This window comes from Anomaloglossus baeobatrachus, chromosome 7 (genome assembly GCF_048569485.1).
Source record: "Anomaloglossus baeobatrachus isolate aAnoBae1 chromosome 7, aAnoBae1.hap1, whole genome shotgun sequence".
NCBI classification, from domain to species: Eukaryota; Metazoa; Chordata; class Amphibia; order Anura; family Aromobatidae; genus Anomaloglossus; species Anomaloglossus baeobatrachus.
The window spans coordinates 212120262-212142660 of NC_134359.1; the positions used below are offsets into that span (position 1 = coordinate 212120262).

Here is a 22399-nt window from a genome sequence, read left to right on the forward strand (position 1 = left end):
CATGGAGGAGTAATATATTGCCATATTCCCAAGGCATATAGCAAAGGTTAAATGTTAGTCGAGTATATGATTAGATAGTGTCCCTGCAACTACACGGAGAATGTATCATGCTGTTTTCACTGTGTGTTCTCAACTACATCTACATTAGTTTGGGTTTCTTGTGGATATATAGATTTTAGTTTGATTTTTCATCAATGTTATGAGAATTGCATGTTCTCATTCACATATGCATGAATTCTTGGATTCTTGAGTCTTCTGTTTTCAAAACATACATTCACTATTGGAATTACTGTAGGTACTTTTCATAGGAGTGCATGATAATACAATACCAATATCTGGATATAGACGTTTTGGGAAACATATGAGTGATCATCAGTGTTGCAACGTCAAGTTCATAGGCCCCAATGCCAAACCTCCAGCGAGACCCCAATTATAGCATTGGTAGACCAAAAAGACTTATGGGGCCCCGATGCGGTTACACCTATTGTAGTTGTGACCCTGGTGATCATTTGATCCTTGTTTCTGTGCTATGTCTCTGGAATTTTCAGCTAGGCATGTTGGAGAAAGTATTTTAAATAACCATACAGCAATTGTCCCATCAGAGTAACAAGAAGGCATTATTGGGGTCAGTTATTCGAAATATTTTTTTATATATATATATATATATACAAAAGATAATAGTGTTGACTATGAACTTACAATTTTTAAAAGTTCCCTACTACTTTTTCATTTGTGAAGGCAAAAATGAGCATGGCCATGCAGTCTCCGATCTTACAGCCTGATTCATCAAAGATTTTATGCCTTTATTCTGGCCATGAAATGTCGCAACATTTTGGCGCAACTCAAAGCTGCACTAAAATTTTGTGATTTTTGGCATTCTCACGCCATTTTCATCCCACTCAGACAAAATATGCAAAGCTGGAGCAGGATGGGGCATCACGACTTCCACTCGTAAAGTTCAAGACGAGCTACAGAGTTCACTAGGCCACAAATCTCCATACAATAGGGACTGGAGTAGGTGGCGAGGCACACATGGAGGCACATGTTGCTTGTACATTGCTCCTAATTAATTAACAGGAGCATCCAACTCCAGCATATCTTCTCATCCAGACCACAAAGATCGCCATTCTTGATGAATAACATTGCCCCTACTTTTCTTCTTAGAAAAGTAGAGTTAGCAATGACAGTCAAAGAACTGAGGGGGCTACAATCAATAACATACATTTGCAGTGAGGAATAACAGCTTTTAATATGTTGACTCCCATACTAGAGTTGTGCCTACCTTTTCTGACCTTTCTTGCCTCACATATTTTATTCATGAGTACAGTAATGGAATAGGCTCAGTAACAGTTAGCTAAATATGTGTTTGTCGTGTTGAGGCTCAGATTGAGCTCATTCATTAACAATATCACATATACTGCTTGGGATGATGCTGTAATGAATTAATTTTATTGTTTTGAACCACCTAATGAGAAACTATATTATATTTGTATATATTTTTATGATAATAGTCCCATTTCATTAATGATACTGTATAATATCTGTAAGATGATGATGAGGATCCCACTAGATGCCCAGAGTAGGACCATAGATGTCACCACTGAACATAGTGACATCACTTAATGTAAGATTGACACTCTCAATGACACAGGCTGTCAGCGGAGCAGAAAATAAGCAGCTACACTGATAAATTTCTGCTGGCGGGGTGCCTGGCTGTCCGTGTGGGGGGAGGGAGATGCTGGCATTGTGCCTGTCTGCCTGCTCAGGTTCTGAATGTCTCTGTATGGAAAGTGTATACTTTATCACTTATTATGTAATAGCTGAATAATTAACATTCCCTTTCTGTAGTTGGCTCACCTTTCTACTGTTGTAAATGCCTTTATTCTGATTCTGTACACTTCTCTTATAAGTCCCCTGTTTACGCTAGCCAAGTATTCATGACATTAAGGTCACAAATGTGCTGTAGAAATAGCATGCAGCATTGTTACTCGCTATCCAAAACATAATTACTCCCTGGACACGTTGCAATTTTAATGAAACAGCTTACAGTAAATAAAAGAAGGGAAAATGATTCAGTTGTGTGTCACTATCCTTGCTATTCTATTTAAACATTTTGCCTTAATGATAGAGAATGTAGTCCTCACCTTTTTGTGGGTTGGGAGAAACTACGAAAGGTGATAAAATGCAAGATATGATTAAGTCAAGTGGCTCTTAACCCAAGTGTTAATTGCCAATGAAAATGTTCTTACTCTACTGATGACACCTATTAGCGTATGTTCACGTCATGTTTTGCCATGGATTTTTTTCAGCTAATTTTTGCTGCAAAAAATGCTACATTTACTGTCCCTGTCAAGTGAATGAGGTCTCTGGAATCTCATGCACACGTTGTTTAATTTTTTCTTGCAAGATTTGAATCATATTCAGATTCACAGCATATCAATTATTTCAGTGCTTTTTAAGTATTTTCACCCACCTAATAAATGTGAAAAATGTATTAAAAAATATAAATATATTTCTGCGTATATATATATATATTATATATATATATATATATATTATATGTATATAAATATATGCATATATACTTTATATATATATATATATATATATATATATATATATATATATATATAAATATATATATATATACATATATATATATATATATATATATATATATATAATGAGAAAAAAGGAACAGTCGCACACTGTGAAAAACCACAATAAATTCTACCTCATTGTGGTTTTTCACAGTATTCGACTGTTCCTTTTTTCTCATATATTTCAGTAGAATTTATATTTAGTAGAAGTTTGTTTTTTCCTCACCCATCTTTGCTGGGATCCTAAATGAAAGCTCTGTCAGTTGTTAATCCGTAGTCTGAAGATGCAGCAGGGATAGGAGCATGTGTTTGCTTCTTGGTGTGTAGACCTCTGAGTGAGTGACTCCCCCAAGTAAGTGACTCCCCCTGAGTGATTGACCCCCCTAAGTCAGTGACTCCCCCTGAGTGAGTAAAGGGGGCTTTACACACAGCGACATCGCTAGTGTCGCTCGTGAAAGCACCCGCCCCCGTCGTTTGTGCATCATGGGCAAATTGTTGCCCGTGGCGCACAATATCGCTAGTGCCCGTCACACATACCTTCCTAGCGACGTCACTATTGGCAGCGAACAGCCTCCTTTCTAAGGAGGCAGTTTGTGCGGCGTCGCAGCGACGTTACACGGCAGGCGTCCAATAGAAGCGGATGGGCGGAGAGCAGCCGAAGGAAATCACGCTCACCTCGTTGCTAGAGGATGCAGGCACGGTGTTGTTCCTCGTTTCTGGGGTGTCACACGTAGCGATGTGTGCTGGCTCAGGAACGTCGAACAACTTGCATCCAGCACCAGCAACGACGTGTCAACGATCAACGATTAGGTGAGTATTTGTGATCGTTAGCGGTCGTTTGTACATGTCACACGCAATGACGTTGCTACGAGGCCGGATGTGCGTCATGAATTCCATGACCCCAACGACATCTCGTTAGCGATGTTGTTGCGTGTAACGGGGCATTTACTCCCCCTGAGTGTCATGTAATGAAATATATATATTTTTACTGGGCACCTGTTGTTTCCATCTAAGGCCCCCATCACACTTCTGTGCAAAACAATCATGTTTTGCATGGTTGTGTTTAAGGTGCGAATTGCCATCTGTGTGCGGTGATTTTGGCATATGTGTGTTCTCCATGTGCAATCTGTGATAGCAAACGGACAGCAGGAACTTTTTACTCACCTGTCCCTGGTGTTGCTGTCCCTGGTGCTGATGTCTCCAGCACTGCTGCTTCTGGGTCCTTGGTGCAGTGAATATTCATGAGCATAATGAGCGGGCCTGGAAGCAGAGCTGAATACAGCAGCACTGGAGACAGGTATAGAAAATAATTTTATTTCAAAGACACGCGTTTTCTCTGGTACGTGTCACACTGATGTCACACGGATCACATCAGTGTGTGGTCTATGTGACATCAGTGCTGCTGGAGAAAAACGGACTTGTCTCTGTGCTGAGCACATAGACTCTTGTGTGCTCCATACAGACACATGATCCTTGTGAAACACTGATGTGTGTGAAGACCCATTGAGTTTAATAGGTTTGCGTATATCCGTGTCTCCGGTACGTATGAAAACGGATGTCATAGGTACCGGAATCACTGACGTGTGAAGGAGGCCTAAGGAAGTTCTGGGCTTAGAATATGATGTAACCATTCACCAGAGCTAAGCATACAAAAATAACCTAAATATCATGTCAGCAAATTTGAAAATAAAAATGAATTAATCTCAAAAATCTGATATTTAACAAAAAAAAACTCATCAAAAATGTGCAGAAAAAATGATAAAAATGCATGTTTATTATGGAGCATTTTTCTTGGCAAGAGACACGTTTTTGATACAGAAATGTCTGCAACAAATAATTCATGTGCCCATGCCCTTAATGGATTTTTTACTTTTGGACTGAGTTGTAGTAAATCTACCCACAGCGTGGCACAGCCAGTGCACGATCTGCTGCTGTCCACAGCTGGGCGGCCACATGCAGGGGTACGCAGCTAATTGTGTAATGCAGCCACTTGTTGAGGAACCCTGGATTAACCTATTGCAAACACAAAAGTAAACTTTTGCTTATTGTTAGACTTTGTAGGTATGTTTCATTACAGCCATACTTTTCATCTAGTTTTTTATTATTATTTATTTTGTGTTATTTTCTGTAATGTTTGACAATTTGTAAATCATAAGAAAAGTTTGAGCTCCACGCTACTTTAATAAAATATCAGGACTTACGGATACTTTGTTCCTGTGAAAGTTCATCATGTATTATTCAAGATCATGAATGTTACATTGGTGTGGAGAAAATGTTTTAGAAATGCTGTTTCAAAGTAAAAAGACATTGAAGCTTCTGTATTGTGCTATCATCTGAAAAAGCTGCACACTACAAGGCTTTCGACACTGATGAAAAGAAGTTATATAAACGTATATATTTATTTATATAAACTCGCGCACCCCATCAAAATAAATAAGTGACAACCCTAAGTGATAGTTCAGACCTTAATGAACAATAAAATACATAGACAGTGTGTAATATGGCTACAAATACTTTGAAAAAAAGGAATAATTATTTTTTCTTGCATTGCGAAAACAGTATTTGTATTTATATCCAGCATTACTTTTCCCATAGTACTACTACGATTCTAAAGCTAAATAAGAAGCACATCGGTGCACAAGATGTGGTTGTGAGGTGTAGCTTCCTTTTTGCTTTAAAAGTGTTTTTTGGGGAAAAAAAAACACCTTATTGCCTATCCCTATTACGGACCATTAATCTGTGATAAAATTATGTAGAAGCTGGAGAGTTCAAGTGATCTAACTTAACCCAGAAGAAGAAGCTTGGTCTTCCTGGTACTGCATCATCTACTAAACCCGAGCATAAACACTAAATACTCATTTGATAGCCCACTTAAAGAGTACCTGACATTTTAGCTTTCATTTCATAAAAAAAGTACACATGAAAATAAGAAACTGTATAATATATCTTATCAGAGAAATCTGCTTCTTTCTCCACCTGGGCCTTCACTTTTATTTTACAGGTAAAATATGTATTTAGTGATGACTTTGCAGAGTAGCCGGTGACCGTTAATACTCATAACTTTCAATGGAAATTAGAGGTATGAGGAGCTAAAGAAAGAGACATTCTGCTGCTATAGTATATAACAAAAGTAAGTACACCCATCACATTATTTTAATAATTTTAGTATATCTTTTCATGGGAGAACACTTAAGATATGACTAACTCAACACACCACCATTAATGTCTAAACCACTGGCAACAAAAGTGGCTACACCTCAAATTGTGCCCAGTTAGTATTTTCCCACCCCAAGTGTCATGGAAATCATTAGTTTTACAAGGTCTTATGTGTAAATGATGAACAGGTGTTTTCATTTTGGTGATATTGATCACACACTCTCTCATACTGGTCACTGGAAGTTCAACATGGCTGAAAAAAAGAATTATTGCTCTATATAAAGATTGGTAGGCCATACGATTTCCAACAACCTGACACTGAGCTTCAGCACGGTGGTCAAGACCATAAAGCCGTTTACAAGATGGATTCCACTCAGAACAGACTTTGCCATGGTCAACAAAAGAAGTTGAGTGCATTTTTCAGCATCATATCCAGAGGTTGTCTTTTCATATTCCAACATAACGACCCCAAGAACACCTCCAAGATTACCCTACCTTGCTATTTAAACTGAGGGTAAAGGTGCTGGACTGTCCAAGCATGCTTCTAGACTCAAACCCTATAGAGCATCTTTGGGACATCCTCAAAATGAAAGTGGGGCAAAGGTCTTTAACATAAACCAGCTTCATGATGTCATCGGGGAGGAGTGGAAGAGGATCTCAGTGGCAACCTGTCAAGTGCTGGTGAACTCCATGCCCAAAAGAGTTAAGGCAGTGCTTGGAAATAATAGTGGCCACACAAAATAGTCACACTTTTTGCACAATGTGGCCATATTCACTTAAGGGGTGTACTCACTTTTGTTGTCAGCGGTTTAGACATGAACGACTGTTTGTTGAGTTAATTAGGAGGAACACCAATTTTAGACTCATACAAGCTGTACACTGACTACTTTACATTGTATCAAAGTGTAATATCTTCGGTTTTGTCCCTTGAAAAGATATAATAAAATATTTAAAAAATGTAAGTGGTGTACTCACTTTTGTGATATACTCTAGTTCTACTGAAATGTCATTTATACTTTAAGTATAGATTATCAGGGATTTCATCCTGAGGAGACCCTTCAGTTTGTTTCTAGAAATGTTTTCTTCTTTACTTTAACTCATTCCCTCCAGTTTTTCAGCATTAATCTGTGCTGTCATAGGAAAGGAGACTAAGAAAAAAACAGATCTTGGATAGGGATTTAGTGACAACGCGTTTCAAATAAAGATTGTGATTGTTCTAAGGAAAGAGTTGTTTTTTCTTCAAAACGGATTGACATAATTCACTATTCTTTTTGGTCTCCATTCCTATGGCAGCGCGGATTGACCCCTTCTCTCCAGTTGTTAAGCATTTATTTAATTATCGGGCTGCTGTAGCCAGTCCCTGTTTTCTTTAGTAGTTGTGACTTTCACAACTTTCTCAGGTGAGCAAGTTTCCTAATTTTTACACCTTTTTCATCATTGATAACACCGTATTCTTGCGCTAATTGCCTCCCCAGTTGCTCGACATTATTTTTTCTTTTTGACTTTGAATATATGTGCTTCATATTTTGTAGTTTTATTATTTGAACACTTTATTTTTCTCTTTATTTAGTACTGTTGTGGATCTTTAGTTGGGTAGTCAGAGAGCTCCCCTTGAGTTTACGTATCAGAGAAAAAGACTGATGGCACATCCTCCGTTTCCAATGTGAACAGGTGCAAACTGAATAGGAAACATAGCAACAAAAAGGAGACAGTTGCACTCTGTAATGCTAAGATATATATATATATATATTTACGTATATATAACAATGAATATGGGAATATAGATTAAAAACATGTTAAGATTAAGATACTTAGCACACAAAAATGGCCAGTTTTATGTGAGCCCAACAGCCAGCGGCAAGGTGACCTCTTTTTGTTAGGTCCCTGCCTACTCTAATGCCTCTCTTTTTTTTAAAAAAAAAAAAAAAGCCTAAATATCAACATTTAGGTCAAGAATTAGCCACCTTTAAACAGTTTACAATGACTATGAAAAATCACTCATATTTTTTAAATTATATGATCCAGAGGGGTTTAGAATTGGTAATTCTGCATTTGGCTTTGTTTTGCCAAGGTGCAAGTAAAAATCCCTTAAAATGATTTGCACAGTATTTACAATCACATTTGAGAATCCATGCTGAAATGTTACTTTATGACAATATTTTTTTTCTGCCTGATTTTCTTGAGATCATTTTAGTCCTAGCGCTGAAAATAAAAAGCGTTGGTATCTTTCATCTGTAAGAACAGAGGTCCAGAGGGTAATTGCACCTCTTACCCACTGCCAGTTCTCCAAGGAATATCTGATATAGCTGCCACAATCACATGTCATAATGTATGATTCACTGGAATATGATACCTGTAGTCTGAAATTGTGTTTATTACAATGTAAAAAATGATAATAATTATTCATATTTGATTGAAGTTTCAATTTATAGCTTTCTATTTATCTTTTCTGTAACAATCAAAATGCCGCATTAATTACTGTATCGTAATAACATATACTAAGAAAAAAGCAAACATTAAAAAAAAAACAGTTTGAACTTCTCATTTATATCTTATAATTAATCTTCAAAGAAACAGTTTGGATTCATTAGACATATATCTAGAATCAAAAAATCTAAAAAGCATTTCAAATTTCATCTTACCGATGAAATGCCAAAAAGAACGGGACCATTCAATGACCACATTGTTCCGTTTTAGATTAAACCATTGCTCTATTAAGAAGTTGACCCCTCTTGTTTTTCGAAAACTTATTTATTTTTTTGTTACTCTTTTTGCTAGAGATAAACATTTACAGATTTACAGTTAAGAACAAAAGTGCATGCACTTGCAGAAAAGTTTATTAGAGCAATTATACTTCTTGAGCTTTGCAAGAATGCTATTGTGATTTATTACCTGGTAGAATAACTTTTGATTAATCACTAGATTACTGAACCATGAGCACACTTTCTGTTAAATAAAGGTTGCTCAAGTTAAAAAATTATTTTAATATTTTTAATCCATGATATTCTGTCTCTGAACGGAAACAAAATTGTAAAAGAAATTAATATAACAACCATATGTATCCTTTTCATAGCATCCTATTTATAGTATTATAATTTTCAACTCTCATTAGATATCCCAGCATAATGTCACTAGTGGTTAAGCTTCTTGTATGACCTAGGTTATATTAAAAAGAACAATGTATAGCGGCATGCAAAAATTTGGGCACCCCTTGGTAAATTACTGTTATACTGTTATTGTAAACAGTTAAGCAGTTTTGAAGCCAATTAAGAACCTTAAAATTCTTAAGGGATTTTCATCCATTCTTCCTTGGAAGTCTTCCCGTTCTGTGAGATTCTTGGGTCAGCTTCCATGCACTATTCTTTTGAGGTCTAGCCACAGATTTACAATGATTTTCAGATCATGGGACTGTGAGAGCCATTGTAAAACCTTCAGATTGCACCTTTTGAGGTCTTGTATTGTGCATTCTCATATATGTTTAGAAACATTTTTAGGGATGCTTGAACGCTTCGATTATTCGGCTTCGCAAATATTTTCCGAATACCTCGCCGCTATTCGACTCTTCGATGCGCAATGTAAGTCTATGGGAAGCCCGAACAGTTCCGAATAGTTGTTATTCCCATAGACTTACATTGCACATTGAATATTCGCAAATAGTCGAATAGCGGCGAGGTATTCGGAAAATATTCGCAAAGCCAAATAATCGAAGTATTCGATCATCCCTAATCATTATCCATTTGTACAAGCCATCCTCTTTTAAACTTCATCTTTTTTTACAGATGGTATTTCCTTTGCATCAAGAATTTGTTGAAATTTAATTGACTCCATTCCTCACTTTACCTGTGAAATATTCCCTGTGTCATTGGCTGACACACAACCCCAAAACATGATTGATCTACCCATATGCTTAATGGTTAGCGATATTTTCTTTTCCTTAAATTCTGTGCCCTTTTTTCTCCAGACATAGTTTTGGTTATTGTGGTTAAAGAATTCTATTTCAGCCTCATCGGTCCACAGGACGTGTTTCAAAAATGTGATGTTCTTTTACATACTTATGGTGCTGAATTTTATGGTGAGGGCACAGGAGAGGTTTTCTTCTGATGACTCTTCCATCAAGCCCATATTTTTACAGATGTCTCTGAACAGTAGAACAATGAACCACAACTCCAGAGTTTGCAAAATCTTCTTGAAGGTCTTTTGCTGTCAAGCAGGGGTTCTGATTTGCCTCTCTAGAAATCCTACGAGCAGCTCTTACAGAAAATTTGCTTGATTCTTCCAGACCTTATTTTGACCCCCACTGTTCCTGTTAATTCCCATTTCTTGATTGCATTTCAATCTGAAGAAAGGCCAACTTGAAAACACTTTGCAATTTTCTTATAGCTTTCTCCTGCTTTATGGACCTCCACCATTTTTATTTTCAGAATGCTAGGCAGCTGCTTAGCAGATCCCATTGCTGCTGTTTTTGGTACAAGGTTAAAGGAGGCTGAATCTTCATAAAGTTGGTAAATTTGCATTACCTGGCCTTTCCTATCGATGACAGTGAACAAGCCATAACCTAACAGACTAATTAATGTCTGAAACCTTAGTCAAAGTTATATAAACACACAAATGTTGAAGAGTGTCCACAATTTTCTGTTGACCCATTTTCCTTTTTGTAATTTTTAAAATGTAAAATATGAAAATACATATTTTTTGGGGCTAAAATACAAAATAAATTTGTCATCTTTAACTTTATGCCATTTAGAGATCATTTAATCTGCAACTTGCTTAACTGTTCTCAATCACTGTACTAATTTTGACTAGGGGTGCCAAAACGTTTGCATTCCACTATAGCAGTAATCCAGGAAATGAATCATTTCCCTTCTCAGTTTGTCAAAATGCAAACTCCTTGTTAGTATCAACATTGATATGACAGTGGCCATTTATATAATGATGCCCCCCATATCTAAAGAGCACACTTAGCTCCCAGTTTATTCTTTTACTTGGTTTAAGTATTGGATTGGAACAGCACAACTCACTTTATGGGCTGTGTGTGGTATTTCAGTTCAGCAAAGAAGTTCAGCAATTAATGGGTAACAGTCATTTTTTGCCCTTTGTTCAGATAGATAGATAGATATATAGAAAGATAGATTGATATAGACATATATAGTGGGTTAAATAAGTATTAATCACTTTACCCCCACCGATCAGCTGCTCTTGGCTCCTGGCAGGGGCAGCAAGTAGCTGGAAATGCTCAGTTCCGAAACTAATCCAACTTCTTTTAGTAGCCGTGGCCTTGTATTGCACATCTGCCTCCTTATTGATTTGAATGGGATAGCTCAAGAACATAAAATTTACAGCTTCCTATGGACACTACTTGCCCTGAGAACAGCTGATTGGCAGGGGTGCCAGGTGACAGACCCCGGCCAATCAGACATTGATAACCTATCCAAAGGATAGGCCATTAATGTAAAAGTAGTGAATTCCTTTAATGGTTTCCACGTTTTATGGTGATCCTTCAGCATTTGCTCTCATGAAATCTTCTCTGTATGGTAGACTCAGATATTGAAACACCTACTTCCTGAAGAGTGTTTGTCACTTGGGTGGATGTTGTGAAGGGTGTTCTCTTCTTCGTAAAAATCAATGTCCAGTCGTTTTTGAGTTCCCAAGCTCACCAATGCACTCTTTTTTATAGAGAACTAGCTGTAGTACCTGGGCGTTGCCCGTGATAGTAACTGTCTATCTGTCTCTCTCCCAGTCTCTGTCTGTGTGTCGCTGTCTGTCTGTCTGCCTCTCTGTCTGTCTCTTTCCTTGTCTGTCTGTTTCTATCTCTCTGTCTGTATTTGCATCAGTCTATCTGTCTCAATCTCTGTATCTGTCTGTCTGTCTCTCTCTCTCTCTGTCTCTTTGCATGTCTGTCTCTTTGCCCGTCTGTCTTTTTGCCCGGCTGTCTCTTTGCCCAGCTGTCTCTTTGCCCAGCTGTCTAGGTCTGTCTCTTTCCTAGTCTGTCTCTTTCCCGCTCTGTCTCTTTCCAGGGCTATCTCTTTCCAGGGCTGTCTATTTCCAGGACTGTCTCTTTCCAGGGCTGTCTCTTTCCAGGGCTGTCTCTTTCTAGGTCTGTCTCTCTCCAGGGCTGTCTCTCTCCAGGGCTGTCTCTTTCCCGGTCTGTCTCTTTCCCGGTCTGTCTCTTTGCCCGGCTGTCTCTTTGCCTGGTCTTTCTCTTTGCCCGGCTGTCTCTTTTCATGTCTGTCTCTTTCCAGGTCTGTCTCTTTGCCCGTCTGTCTCTTTGCCTGTCTGACTCTTTCCAGGTCTGTCTCTTTCCAGGTCTGTCTCTTTGCCCGGCTGTCTCTTTCCAGGGCTGTCTCTTTCCCTGCCTGTCTCTGTCTGTGTCTCTGTCTGTCTGTCTCTGTCTTTCTCTATCCGTATCACCACTGACATCTTTTTACCTCACACATAAGCTTCGTATACTAACAGTTTATTTTGTTCCTATAGCAACCACTGACAGTTGCTATTTATATCCTGCAGCTCCCAGTTCCATTCAGTTTAATGGCTGCAGGAATTTTTTAGAGTAACTAGAAAGCACGGGGTTAAATTTTCCCACCCAAACATAGTCTGTGACATTCCCTGAGTCACATGGAGTGTCTGTGCAAAATTTCGTTATTGTACATGCGACGGTGCAGATTCCTTTAGCTGACATACACACACACATACACACACACATACACACACACATACACTGAGCTTTATATATTAGATGTACCAAACTGTGCATTTGGCCATTTTTTTTCAGCCTAATTACTGTATGTTGCTCTTCAGTTGAAAGCTCTTTTGACTACATGTTGTAGGTTCACTTAACAGCTTCCAAATGCAAATGCCACACCTGGAATCAGCACCAGACCTTTTACCTGAATGATTGATGATAGACTAATAAGGGAATAGCCCATGCAGCCACTATAGAACTTTTGAGATAATTTTCCAATTACTTTTTGTCCCTTTAAAAAGTGGCAACTACATAATAAAGAGCTATAAATCCTATACCTTTACTCCAATTAGAATGTGAATATTCTCAAATTGAAACTGAGAGTCTGCAATTGAAAAACATATGGAATATATAGCTGTATATTCTGTAGCTAGATAGATAGAGAGATAGATAGAGGGATAGATAGCTAGATAGATAGAGATATAGATAGACAGACAGACAGACAGACAGACAGACAGACAGACAAATAGATAGATAGATAGATAGAGGGATAGATAGCTAGATAGAGAGATAGACAGACAGACAGACAGATGATAGATAGATAGATAGATGGAGGGATAGATAGAGGGATAGATAGAGGGATAGATAGAGGGATAGATAGCTAGATAGATAGATAGATAGATAGATAGATGTTGGATAGATAGATATGTGATTTTTGTTTCTTTCCTAATAAGGATATTTTAATACAATTGACTTGACTTGTTATTATTCTTGATTTTATTTTTTCTTCAGTCTGAATATGAACTAACAAATGAAAGTGCAGACAATGCAGTAAATGTCAGAACATTGTAGGTTCTTTCAATGTACACTAGAGGTTACCCCATGAGTATGGTTCTGTTACTCCATGAGTATGGGTCTCAATAGAATCCCAAGAATTCCTTTTAACACTATCAAAGGTAGTCCCTCCATTGCCATTTGAATGCCTTAAGAAGCATTGACAGCTTATTTTAAGGGATTAAACAGTGGAGATCAGAGGTTACTATGATCTCTACCTTTGTAAAGGGGTTGCTGCTGTGTATTGCAACCATTGCACTGGTAGTGCTGCCATACGTGCTGTGCTTGAGCAATGAGTATGACAAATGTGTTTGCAACACTAATAGATGTCATGTGTTCTCTAGTTGTTAAAGGGGTTGACCCATAAACAAAGTACATAAGCACATATTAATCACTATTTCTCAAAATAAAAATAAATTCTACAATTTATTGTGTTATAAAAATATATTTCTGTGCTGAGATATTCTTATATATGGGTCCCTGCTCTATACAGTACTGTGTAATGGCTGTTTCTGACTGTACAGGGATATGGCAGATCATACCACATCTCCTGCGCAGAGGAGGAAGAAAAAGAGAGTATGAAGGCAAAGCAGCATGATATTAAGCTGCTGCTTTCTATGAGGTTCATATTAAAAAAAAAACAGACAGGGAAATGTTTTACTTCCCAGAAAAAATCAGAAAGGAAAATATTTTACCTCACAGAAAAAAAAATCAGGCAGGGAAATGTTTTACCTCACAGAAACAATCAGACAATAAAATGTTTTACCTCAAAAAATCAGGCAGGAAAATCTTTACTTCACAGAAAAAAATCAGCCAGGGAAATGTTTTACCTCACAGAAAAAAATCAGGTACTGAAATGTTTTACCTCACAGAAAAAATCAGGCAAATAAATGTTTTACCTCAAAGAAAAAAATCAGGCAGGGAAATGTTTTACCTCACAGAAAAAATCAGGCAGGAAAATGTTTTACTTCACAGAAAAAATCAGGCAGGGAAATTATTTTACTTGACAGAAAAAATCAGACAGGAAAATGTTTTAGTTCACAGAAAAAATCAGACAGAGAAATGTTTTCACAGAAAAAATCAGGCAGGAAAATGTTTTAGTTCACAGAAAAAATCAGACAGAGAAATGTTTTACCTCACAGAAAAAATCAGATGTGATTCCAAGCTGTTTTGTCTGTACTGACCATGACCTTGTGTGATCAGACACGGCCAAAACACAGTACATAGCTAACCAAAATTAATAATGTTATTTCAGCATAGGAATATATATTTAAATGTATACAAATGAATAAATATTATTATTATTATTATTAATAATGGAAATTATTATTATTACAAGATCTATTAATTAAAACATACTTTGAGGGACAACCCCTTTAAGGGATAAAGATAATAATCAGAGAGAGACCAGTTTAATGATATGCATTAGTGATGAGCGAGTATGCTTGTTACTACTCGGTACTCGCACGAATATCACTGTACTCGGGCTACTCGGCGGGTACCGAGTAATTTCGCGATACTCGTGCTGTACTCGTGGTCTTCATCCCTGCATGTTGGCGCTCTTTTGAGAGCCAGCCCTCATGCAGGGATTGGCTGGCAGACCACTGCAATGCCACAGCCCTGTTAGTTGTGGAATTGCAGTGATTGGCCGGCCCGCACAGCGTGACCGAGCCTTTATACCGGCGGGCGCGCTGTGCTCTGCACACAGCCATCTCATATTCCCTGCTTTCCACGCCCACAGGCACCTATGATTGGTTGCAGTGAGACACGCCCCCACGCTGAGTGACAGGTGTCTCACTGCACCCAATCACAGCAGCCGGTGGGCGTGTCTATACTGTGCAGTAAAATAAATAAATAAATAATTAAAAAAAACGGCGTGCGGTCCCCCCAATTTTAATACCAGCCAGATAAAGCCATACAGCTGAAGGCTGGTATTCTCAGGATGGGGAGCCCCACGTTATGGGGAGCCCCCCACCCTAACAATATCAGTCAGCAGCCGCCCAGAATTGCCGCATACATTAGATGCGACAGTTCTGGGACTGTACCCAGCTCTTCCCGATTTACCCTAGTGCGTTGGCAAATTGGGGTAATAAGGAGTTTATGGCAGCCCATAGCTGCCACTAAATCCTAGATTAATCATGTCAGGCGTCTCCCCGAGAAACCTTCCATGATTAATCTGTAAATTACAGTTAAAAAACACACACACCCGAAAAATCCTTTATTAGAAATAAAAAACAATAACAAAGTCCCTCATCACCAATTTATTAACCCCGACAAACCCTCCATGTCCGGCGTAATCCACGGACCTCCAGCGTCGCGTCCAGCTGTGCTGCATTCAGGTGACAGGAGCTGCAGAATGCACCGCCGCTCCGGTCAGCTTCACACAGCAACTGAGGTGAGTAGCGCAATCAGCTGCTGTCAGTCAGGTAACTCACGGCCACCGCTGGATCCAGCGGTGCCGCGATTAACCTCAGTGACAACAGCTGATCGCTATACTCAGCTCAGTTGTTGCATGGAGCTGACCGGAGCGGCGGTAAGTAGTGCGATCAGCTGAGCTGTCACTGAGGTTACCCGCGGCCACCGCTGCATCCACCGCTGGATCCAGGTAACCTCAGTGACAGCTCAGCTGATCGCTATACTCACCTCAGTTGCTGTGTGAAGCTGACCGGAGCGGCGGTGTATTCTGCAGCTCCTGTCACCTTCATGCAGCACAGCTGGACGCGACGCTGGAGGACTGTGGATTACGCCGGACATGGAGGGTTTGTCGGGGTTAATAAATTGGTGATGAGGGACTTTGTTAGTGTTTTTTATTTCTAATAAAGGATTTTTCGTGTGTGTGTGTTTTTTACTTGCAATTTACAGATTAATCATGGAAGGAATCTCCGGGAGACGCCTGACATGATTAATCTAGGATTTAGTGGCAGCTATGGGCTGCCATTAACTCCTTATTACCCCGATTTGCCAACGCACTAGGGTAAATCGGGAAGAGCTGGGTACAGTCCCAGAACAGTCGCATATAATGTATGCGGCAATTCTGGGCGGCTGCTGACTGATATTGTTAGGCTGGGGGGCTCCCCATAACGTGGAGCTCCCCATCCTCAGAATACCAGCCTTCAGCCGTATGGCTCTATCTGGCTGGTATTGAAATTGGGGGGACCGCACGCCGTTTTTTTAAATTATTTAATTATTTATTTCACTGCACAGTATACACACACCCACCGGCTGCTGTGTTTGGGTGCAGTGAGACACCTGTCACTCAGCGTGGGGGCGTGTCTCACTGCAACCAATCATAGGCGCCGAAAAGCAGGAAAGCAGGGAATACGAGATTGTTTAATGAGCGGCCGGCTTTTTCAAAAGAGGAAAAGCCGCTGGAGTTTAGTGAACAGCCGTGCAGCGCCGCGGCAGTGATCGGGGAACGGTAAGTAAGAGAGAGGGGGGAGAATGACCGACAGACTGTGAGAGGGGGACAGACAAGACAGAGAGAGACAGACAGAGCAAGACCGACCGACAGGAGATAGAATGAAAAAAAAATGACCGACACCGCTAGTAAAAAGCACAAAACGTGAGTTTTGGACATCGGAGTGCCACACAATGTTTTACGTAAAATCTTTCATGTATTAATCTCAAAAAGTAACATACACCGGCTCTATCTCACTATTGGGTATGTGCCCTTAACATTTCCGCCATGAAAATTCATTTTGGTGTCATTTTGGAAGGTTTTCTGGTGAGTCCGTAAAAATGGCGTAAAACTCTGACAAAATTGTTCACAGCTGTGACTTTTGAATGATAAATGCTTCAAGGGGTCTTCCCCATGCTGTTGCCATGTCATTTGAGCACTCTTCTGAGACTTTTGTGACATTTTTACGGTTTCTACATGCTGCCGGGGGTCATTTCATAAAAATACTCGGGTCTCCCATAGGATAACATTGGGCTCGGTGCTCGGGCCGAGTACACGAGTATCTTGGGAAGATCGGCCCGAGCCTCGAGCACCCGAGCTTTTTAGTACTCGCTCATCACTAATATGCATATTATGATTAAATTTAATATTAACACCAATAAAGTTTAGTGGAATTGTTAAATGCATTGAAAACAAATATATGTACCAGGAAAGTCTCTATCCAATAAAGCTTTATAACCATATCATTCTACTGGATACCTCATTAACAACGCCATTGTTCCAAAAGTTTCTTTTTTAGATTTATTTCAATAAGTTGAAGGCTTTTCATGTGTTTGCTCGCGGATTGTTACATCTCCGCACTGCTAATAAAATTTTAATTATTTGTGCTTTTAGAATCACATATAGCCTGTGGTACTGACCTAATTTCAGAAGGGCTTGGAATAGCAATTAAGACAGATGTTACTAAATTATACAGTTGTTGTGCTACTGATTATGCAGTCATTGTAAAAAAAAGATAGGGACCAAATAAAAGGATTATCGCTATTTGCCGGCTTCCACTTACATTTGATTTGCTGGTGCCTCCTTATACAGAATCATGTCTATCACACTGTCTTCTGTCACCGCAAACCTTTTCAAATTTAGCCGTAAAGAGGATTAGCCGTAACATGAAAAGTGCTCAAAATTGTACTGCCACAGTGACTGGGAGTTTATCTCAGCAAAAAATGAAATTCCTTCTCCCTCTTTCCATTCAAGCTCGCTGTCAATGGAATACATGAAACATGTATCAAATGATAAGAATCCATAAACACTTAGATCCCTTCCTTATTTTTGTAGGGTACATTGATTAATCTGTCTTTTTACCCAGCGACAGCACTCTGGCCTTTTTTTGGCATTATTGTCGTTATCATTTTGACAGTCTTGACTGTTCCTTTGGTTCTAGGTCAGTTCGCATGGCTAGTCAAATGTGACAACATGACAAGATATTAAGTATAGATGGACATTCTCAAAAATGGGAAACTAAGAGAGCAATAATCAGGAGGCCGCAGTATAATTAATGTGCACAGTCCTATAGAATAACTAGAGAAAATATACATTGCTTATAAAAAATAGATAAACTATAATAGCAAAATATACTTAAACTACACAAATTAAGTATATATACCATATTTGTGAGTGGGTGCCAAATTGTGGTCACCCCACCGCATGCACAAACTCCATATATTAAAATATACAAACAGGAGAGCAAGGGTTATATGCGTTTTAACATTTTTTTATTTTCTATGCAAAAAGTGATGCCACACATTAAAACAACAAATGTGATATAAAACATATGGAGGGACACCTATGTCTGAAAGAATTAGTAGAATGTAATCTTATGGCACAAAAATGTTCTATTGATAGATACCATAAAGATCGTAATTATACATCAGCCATAAAGATAAGGAGCAAACATGCATATTTCTCAAAAGATGAATGCATACCTAGGGAATAATTTTATATAGGGTCAATATCCCGAAATAATTCCCTATTCTATTGTAAAGTGCCTGGTGCAAACAAACAGACAGTCAGATCAAAGGGAAAACATCTCAGTATAGTTTCCCATACATACCAGTATAAGGTGCCTAGTGCATATGAATAGTGACAGGCATCAGTGTCCCGGAGAAGGAAGTTCCCTCAACACCCACCGACGTGCGTTTCGCCAGGAAAATTGAAAATCCCACATATGGCTTTTTCAGAGAGGGAGAATTTTACTCATTATCTTTATGCCTGATGTATAATTACGATCTATATGATACCTATCAATAGAATGTTTTTGTGCCATATGATTATATACTATTAACTCTTTCAGACATAGGTGTCCCTCCCTATGTTTTATATTACATTTGTTGTTTTATCGTGTGTGCCATCACTTTTTGCATAGAAAATAAAAAACATGTTAAAACACACTTAAGCTACACAATTGGCTCCTATGAGCTACCATGGTAAGGATAGTTATAAGTCTTCAAATATATTCATTGTGTTATTATGCGGCTTTTCTACGACCCTTTATAGACAGGCCCATCAAAAATAATATTTCTTAATGATGATTTTCTTGTTTTAGTTAAATGTATTTATGACTGAGTTTTACCAACTATTTATTTTTTGTGACTTTCACTCCAAAAGCAAAATATTTACGAATTAGCATAAAAAGAATTTTTATGCATTAATTTAAAAAAAGAAACAAAAACATCCTTAACACTCCAAGGTAACAGCACAAAATCGTTATAACTTTAAAAAAATATTTAAACGGTATTGCTCAACATGAGGTATTGCTACCTCATCTAAAAGCAGCTTGATGTAGGCAAAGAGATCCTAAATCCAGTAATGTATCACTTAGATTACTGGGTGCAGCTGTTCTGAGAGAATTGTTAGATGTAATCATCTGACAATAACAGGAAAAAACTTGAATCAGCTCACCCATGTAGTGCAGGGAAAAGACCCCAGCAAGTAAAAATGGGGGGAAAAAAACAGCACTTGTCCCAAATCTTTTATTCAACAGATAAAATGCATCCAAAAATACTTCCAAGGTACAGATCATAGGCTAGGAGCAAGGCAATATGCTTCTGACTTTCATAGTCCTTAGTCAATGACTAAGGACCACGAAGATCAGAACCATCTGATAATGTAGTCCGAGCAGTGGGAAGTTCTGCTGGTTAAATAACTATAGAAAATATATAACAGATCGGACTGTGACAAAACGGACACCTCTGACTTCTATGTATTAACCCTTGCAGCATGCTGTCTTCAGCCTACATAGCAAAAAGCTGCTGACAGATTCTCTTAAACTAGTTATTCAGTGTGAATCATAAATGATGATGTGATCCTGTGAGCATTTAAGGTGTTGCTTCCCTAATGTCTAAGATATGGTCACTTTCTGTGGGAATAAGTGATAAGCTGTAATTTGGGAAACACCCTTTTTGATGCATGATTGATCTGTGAATAATTGATTGATTGATATTAAATGCACTCATAATCTGTAATTCTGTAGCAGCTGGACCATAGAACTGTATAATACATAAAGCAGATGGTGTATAACAACATATCAGCATTTTATCTTAATCAATCAATGAATGTCACAGGAGAAGGAACTTTCTACAAAGCTGATCATTAGCACCTACAGTATGTAGCTCCAATAATTTATCTTTTGTCATCAGTGTTTGACATTAAATGTATTGTTTATACATGTATTATTTCCAGACATATCAATGGAAATTTTACTTAATGTTATACATATAAATAGAGGATATAAACTCTAGTGTCACCTATCAAATGTAGCAATCCTAAAAGTCAATTTTGACAATTTAAAAAGCCATGCGACATGACTTACAATAAGAAACCTAACCAGAAACTCCATTTGCAGACCCACGTTTCATGGGGATTTGCGTCGTTTCAGTGTTACAAGGTCAATATTGACTTTTTAGATTGTTACTAGGGATGATCGAATACTTCGATTATTCGGCTTCTCAAATATTTTCGCCGCTATTCGACTATTCGATGCGCAATGTAAGTTTATAGAAAGCCCGAATAGTTCCGAATAGTTGTTATTCGGGTTTCCCATAGACCTACATTGCACATCGAATATTCGCAAATAATCAAATAGCAACGAGGTATTCGGAAAATATTCACAAAGCTGAATAATTGAAGTATTCGATCATCCCTAATTGTTACATCCAATAGGTGGCGCTAAAATTCAAGTCTTTTTACTCTCTCAAAGGGGATATTTGCTAAATTAAATTCCCAGAAGAGATTAATATGGCCTATAAGTCTCATTACACCGACTTTGCATCCTCCACAAGGTGAAGCATTCCCCCTACTATATACTATATAAAAAGGAATTGTTGCTCTACATAGAGATGGCCTACACCCTGAAACTGAGTTGCAGCATTGTAGCCAAGACCATACAGCAATTTAAAAAGACAGATTCTACTAAGAACAGGCCTTGCCATTTTTGACCAAGGAAGTTGAATGTACGTGCTCAATGTCATATCCAGAAATTGTAGTTTCAAAATAGACGTATGAGTGTTGCCAGCATTGATGCAGAGGCTAATGGGGGGGGTCCGCCTGTCGGTGTTCAGACCATACACCACACACTTCATCAAATTGTTCTGCATAGCTGTTGACCCAGAAGGAAGACTCTTCTAAAAATGGTGAAAAAGAAAGCCTGCAAACAGATTGCTGAAGACAGGCAGACTAAGAACATGCAATGCTGGAACTATCTCTTGTGGTCTGATGAGACAAAGATAAACTTATTTGGTTCAGATGTTACCAATCCTAGTACACATCTGTGGGGCATTCTTAAATGGAACGAGGAGCAGCGCAAGGTCTCTAGCATACCCGAGCTCCATGATGTCATTATGGAGGAGTGGATGAGATTCCAGTGGCTCCTTTGAAGCTCCAAAGACCAAGGACCAAGAGAGTTAGGGCAGGGCTTGAAAATAATGGTGGCCACAAAAATATTCATACTTTGGGCACAATTTGGCTATTTTCACAGATTTGTATTCACTTTTATTGTCAGCGGTTTAGTAATTAATAGCTGTGTGTTGAATTATTTAGAGGACACACCAAACTTACCCTGTTATACAAGCTGTACACTGACTACTGTACATTGTATCAAAGTATTATATCTTCCCATGAAAAGATATAATAAAATATTTATACATATATGAGGGGTGTATTCACTTTTGTAAGATTCTGTATTTCATTTTGTCTATTTAATTAAAATCATTTTTATGATTTGTATTCACCCTAGTCCTGGCACATTTTTGGTTTCTTATTGGTTCTCTACGCTCTGCAAATGACTTTCGACTAACATCCACACTAATTCGAACCTCCCACTCCCGAATCCAAGACTTCTCCCGAGCTGCACCAAACCTCTGGAACACTCAATCCCAAGAAGTTAGGACGAATCACAACTTACTCAGCTTCAGACGCACCCTAAAAACGCATCTTTTTAGGGCGGCCTATCACAATCCCTAGCCAAACTAATTTCACCTAATCCCTCTACAATTTCTCAGAACATAACCCCACGTCAAACTCCATGGCACCCAAATGCATCTCAAGGTCCTGGCCAACTGATCCATGAAACCATTATCTATCCCCCATTTTCTTGAGATGGCTGGATTGTCATTGTAAATAAGCACTTGTACCTTGTCCCCCCCCCCCCATCTCACTGTAGATTGTAAGCTCTCACGA

General features: G+C 38.6%; 1 protein-coding gene across 11 annotated transcripts in view; it reads left to right on the top strand.

The window, feature by feature from the left end:
• RBFOX1 (RNA binding fox-1 homolog 1) overlaps nucleotides 1-22399 on the top strand; it is a 974619-nt gene that overhangs the window by 935447 nt on the left and 16773 nt on the right. The window lies entirely within an intron of this gene.